Source organism: Podarcis vaucheri (assembly GCF_965113315.1).
Source record: "Podarcis vaucheri genome assembly, chromosome: 6".
NCBI classification, from domain to species: Eukaryota; Metazoa; Chordata; class Lepidosauria; order Squamata; family Lacertidae; genus Podarcis; species Podarcis vaucheri.
In genome coordinates this window covers 43,428,912-43,434,911 of record NC_138764.1, presented here as the reverse complement: position 1 = coordinate 43,434,911, position 6,000 = coordinate 43,428,912, and positions in this window count along the sequence as shown.

Sequence of the window (6,000 nt, the reverse complement as noted above, 5' to 3'; positions counted from 1 at the left end):
AGACTAGCTGCTGAAGGAAAGGTGAGTTGAGGTTTGAAGAAAGAGGTGGTTCAACCATAGAAGTCTTTTGGGAAGGAATTCCAGGCAGATGAAGTAGATGGTTTGAGGAGAAAAGGATTGCCCAGGATGGTGGTAGATTTGCTTCTTTTATTATTTATGGACCTGGTTGAGAACCTCTCTTTAATTTTTTATTAAAATTGTTTTATACAAATCATAGAGGGACTATGAGAAGCATTTAGTCAAACCCTGTGCAATGCATGAATCTTTTGCCCAATGTGGGGCTTGAACCCCACAATAAAGACTCCCTCAGAAGTTTTAAGACTCCCTCCGGGTATAGAACTGGTACCCTGAACAAATATGAAGGAATGACTGAATAATTCCACTGCCTGCTTAGACATCATATCTTCCAACCGGGATATGGACTGCTAAGAATTGCTGAACAATGGCTCTGCATAATTCAAATAATTGCACGTGATATATGCTACGTATTTTCAAAAACGATTGCTGCTTACATGGAGCAATATATGAAAGATTAGAGTTCTTAGCCACATCTTTTTCACTTCTTCATTACTGCATTCATGTACAATCAGTTGAGTGGACTGCTTGGTAGAGTTAAAGGAGCCAAAATTGCTGTGGGTTTGGGGTTTCTCTTGGTAAACAAACAAAACTCTTCTCTAATTTAGACACAATTTCTAAGCAATTATTGTCAGAGGGGACTGAAAGGCCTTTGGTGTTTTGTTTTTTTAAATTTAAACACTCTAAATAAGCAACTTGGAGTAGATTTTGGCAGGAATATGCTTAACTTTATAAGAACATTGCAAGAGATTGCAATGTCCTTTTCCACTATAGCAGCCAGTGCCCGTACGTGTGTTGGTTACTAAATAGAAGTGAAGCAATGGTTACACTAACTATGCCTTGCAAATATGGAGAACCTATTAATGTCTCTCATTTTGCTATCTCCACACCTCCTATTCTATATGCAGAATACTGTATGCAATACTGTATAAAGAAGGGGGGAAAGGTTTACAAGCAAGCACATTCCAACTTGTTATTCAGCGTTCCAAATGTAAACTCCACATGCTTTCAGAAATTCCATAAAACTGTGTAAATTACATGACCAGCTCAAGACGCTTGATTCATAAGTGGAATATTTGTGTTTAATACAGTATATTTTCTGCTCACATCTTCCTCCCAACTGAAAGAGCAGATTTGCAGACCCCCCCCCTTTTGACAACTCTTAACAATAATCAACAATAATCAAACAACTAACAAAACTCTAATCCATAAATGAATATTTGCTTCTCATCGTTATAGTACACAATTAAATTAAACTTAAAGCTCTGTGGAAGCCTATAATAAATTGAGTACTAGCAGCTAAAAGTAATTTTCTGGTATTCATTTGGTTAAAAAAAATGGAATCAATATAAATGATTAATAAGCCCAACTATCTGCCCTTTCTGGCTGGCATTAGATGAAATCAAGCAGGATCATGGTTTTAGCATTTGGGGAAAAAATGATGTATATAGTTACAGAGAACTGATTAAAGATGGAACATTGATTCAATTTCCAGCAGTCAAAAAGCCAACAAAGAATGACTAGCTGCACTGGTATGAATGTCTACAAGTACAAAATACAGAACAAAAATTTATAAGAGAGTATAAGGTACTGAGGGAGGTAGCAGAATTTATAAATATAATAAAAAGAAAGATAAACATCCATTATCTAAGCTCTGTTGTTACAATATGATGAACAGGAATGAGTAAAGGAATATGGGATAAAGTGGGATCAGGATATGGGAAATAACATAGCTATGAGGGTATGGGAGAAAATATGGAGAAAGGATCATAAATTTTCGCTAAATGCAAATGTGAGAGAAAATTGTTTCAAGGTAATGGCAAGACTCCAGTAACCATTCAGGCAATAAACAGAACATATTCAAAAAATCTGGTTAGAGTAAAAAAAAGAAAATGGAACCTATTATCGTACATGGTAGACACGTATTTACGACAAAAATATTTTAAGAGGATTATTAAAATAACAACTAAATTTTGAAATATGAAGACCATGTCACCCAGTATAAGGAAAGAGCTTAGGGAAATTATTTCCTATTTGTTAACAGCTGCACAGATATTATTGGCTCAACAATGGATAATTACATTATGCCATCATTGCAAAGAATGGTTTAAGTAATAATAATAATAATAATAATAATAATAATAATAATAATAATAATAATAAATGACTTATTTGAGAAGACAAAAGGAAAGTGAATATAGAATTTTAGAAAAACCAGTTGTGCTTTATGCAGCATTGCCAAAAAAATCATTGCTTCCTGCAACAGCATATTCACATAGATTTTGAATGTTTTCAAGAAGAAAATTTGTGGCCTTGTACTAATTTATATTTATTTAAATATTTTATTAGAAGAATATCCTTACACAGTATTTTCTGTTTTCAACTTGTATGTAGACAATTGTATGTAGCTTATTGATAACAGTGTTGCCTCCAGGATGAAAGAGTAGCACAACTGACGCTTTTAATTAAACTGAAATATGTTAATGGGAAATACAACATTAAAAAGAACTCCAATGTAAAACTTGTAAGCATCAGAAAGAAGAGAAATATTTACATAAAATATCCACATGTCAGTGGGTTGGTTATTCATATGAAAAGAGATGGTGTTATTTTAGTTGACTCTCAGGGGGTCTTGAGAATTGTGTGGTATTTGCCGCCAAATACAGGAACTGCTGCTATTCAAAGGATGTAGTATATCTAATGCCTAACGTCTTCCAGCTGTGGCAAGAAAACAAAACAAAAGCTGACAGAAGAGAGACTTATTCCTCTTTAACGCACCCCATATTTGCTTTGCCTCTCCTGTTTGAAAAAAACTTGACTCTGTCAGCCCTAACCCCAGACAACTAAGCACTCTTCATACTTCATGTCTGGACAAGACAGCACCCAAACGGTACAAAATAAAAGGCCTTTAATATCATTCTAATAACTCACTATCAAAGACTATCAACCATTAGTCACTGCTCAATTAGCCTTAGGAATTTTAAAGTAACTTCTCATTGCTATATTATTTAATTTTCAGAAAAGCTCTTTAGTGACTAAGCTACTGCATATTCACTTCTGGGTCTATTTAAAGGGGCAAAAAGGATTCCAGGGGAAATAATTAAGCTCCTGTGATATTCATTAATCAGATAAGCCATCTTCCCTACATAGCTTATGAGTCTGTAGTATTTCAGACAGTATTCCTATTAATGTGTGCTTCTCCCTTGTACATATTTTTACAAGTTATACTGACAGTAAGAATGAACAGTCTGTTCATTCATTTTATCCAGCATAATACTTTCCACCCCCACCCTGCTTAGGTGGCGAGCCAATTTGGGCTCGCCCGCAGAGGCTGATGGACCCCGAGAGATTCCGCCAAGCCTTGCGGGACCTTGCTCCCCCTGGCGACTCATTGACTGAGCTTGTTGAGGGCTGGAATGCCCAGCTCCTGGCAGCCATCGATGAGATCGCACCTAAGCGCCCTCTGCGACCCCGCAGAAACCGGGCTCCCTGGTTTACCGAGGAGCTTCGGAAAATGAAGCGGGACCTCAGACGGCTAGAGCGAGTATGGCGGGGTGCCCGTGACGGAGCCTCAAGAACATCTTATAGGGCTTTTATGAAAACCTACGAGATGGCGGTGAAGGCTGCTAAGAAGTCATACTTCTCGGCCTCCATTGCATCCGCTAGCTCTCGCCCAGCGCAATTATTTAGCATAATCAGGTCTTTAACGTCCCTTGAGGGACAGCCAAATTTAAATAACAAATTGACACACGGCTGTGAGGCATTTGCGAGCTTTTTTGCGGAGAAGGTCTTGTCGCTCCGCCATGACCTCCCTGCCAATTTGGATACAATAAAGGAACTGGAGGCCCCTCGACTGTCCTCGGGTCCAGTATTGGACCACTTCGACCAGATATCCCCAGCCGATGTGGACAGACTCCTCCGAGCTGGAAAGCCCACCACTTGTCCTCTCGACCCGTGCCCGTCTTGGCTGATTAGAGCGTGTCCAGACGAGGTGCGGGCCCTCCTGGGGGATATCATCAATTTGTCCCTTGGCACGGGGACATTCCCAGGGGAACTGAAGGAGGCAGTGGTGCGCCCGCTCTTAAAGAAAACATCATTAGATCCTTTAGATCTATCCAATTACCGCCCGGTTTCGAATCTTCCGTTCCTGGGTAAGGTGATTGAGAGAGCGGTTGCTGAACAGCTTGGTGGGTTTCTGGATGAAACATTGGCTCTGGATCCATTCCAGTCCGGCTTCCGCGCTGGTCATGGGACCGAGACGGCTCTGGTCGCCCTAACAGATGACCTTCGTAGACAGCTGGATCGAGGCGGGTCGGGGCTGCTGATTCTTCTAGATCTATCAGCAGCTTTCGACATGGTCGATCACGAACTTTTGGACCACCGCCTTACCGACGTGGGGATCCAGGGCACAGTCCTTCAATGGCTGCGCTCGTTTCTCTCTGGTCGGGGACAGAGGGTGGCGCTTGGGGGGGAATTGTCATCGCGCCACTCCTTGGTGTGTGGAGTACCTCAGGGCGCGATACTCTCCCCGATGCTTTTCAACATCTTTATGCGCCCCCTCGCCCAGCTTGTTCGGAGTTTTGGGCTGGGTTGTCATCAGTATGCCGATGACACCCAACTCTATCTGTTGATGGATGGCCATCCTGACTCGGCCCCAGACACACTGACCAGATGTTTGGAAGCTGTGGCTGGATGGTTACGTGGGAGCCGGTTGAAGCTAAATCCTTCGAAGACAGAGGTCCTGTGGCTGGGACGGGGCGATATGGGATTGGGGGGGCAACTCCCATCTCTTGCGGGGGCGCAATTAGTGCCAGCACCGTCCGTTAAGAGTTTGGGTGTAATCTTCGACACCTCCCTTTCCATGGAGGCGCAGATTGCAGCTATAACAAAGGCGGCATTTTTCCATCTCCGCCAAGCTAAGCAGTTGGCTCCTTACCTCTCTCGCCCTGACCTAGCCACTGTGATCCACGCGACGGTCACCTCCAGACTGGATTATTGTAACTCGCTCTACGTGGGGCTGCCCTTGAGACTGACCCAGAAACTCCAGCGGGTGCAGAATGCTGCAGCGAGACTCCTTACGAGGTCTTCGCTGCGAGATCACATTCACCCGGTGCTATACCAGCTGCACTGGCTCCCGGTGGAGTACAGGATCAGGTTTAAGGTGCTGGTTTTAACCTTTAAAGCCCTATATGGCCTAGGACCCTCGTACCTACGGGACCGCCTCTCCTGGTATGCCCCACAGAGAAACCTACGGTCTTCAAATAAAAACATCTTGAAGGTCCCAGGCCACAGAGAAGTTAGGCTGGCCTCAACTAGAGCCAGGGCTTTTTCGGCTGTGGCTCCGATCTGGTGGAACACTCTGTCACAAGAGACCAGGGCCCTGCGGGACTTGACATCCTTCCGCAGGGCCTGCAAGACAGAGCTGTTCCACCAGGCCTTTGGCCAGGGCACAGCCTAACTCCCTCCCTCGGCAATCTTCGCAGAGCTCTGGCCCAATGGTTGCTAGTGGCTTGAATTAATTAATTTTTATAATGAATGATTTTAGAATGTTGTTTATGTTGTACTTTTGTACTGTTTTATTGTTGTTAGCCGCCCTGAGCCCGGCTTCGGCTGGGGAGGGCGGGATATAAATAAAATTTATTATTATTATTATTATTATTGTGCAATGAAGGTACCAATCATGCCTTTTCCCTGCTGAGTTCACAAAAACTTTTTGCTAATATGCAGTTGAATCTCACTCACAAAACAGCAACAATATAGAAGCAAAGAAGTAAAATTGTAAGAAATAGAAGTAAAATTGTAAGAAATTCTATGCCAATTACTTAGCAAGTCATGGAGACCTCTACAGGACAATTAATGAAATGCAAGTTGGATTGAAAAAATTATGCCATAATGTCTCTTTTTGCTTTGGGAGTATGAAATTTT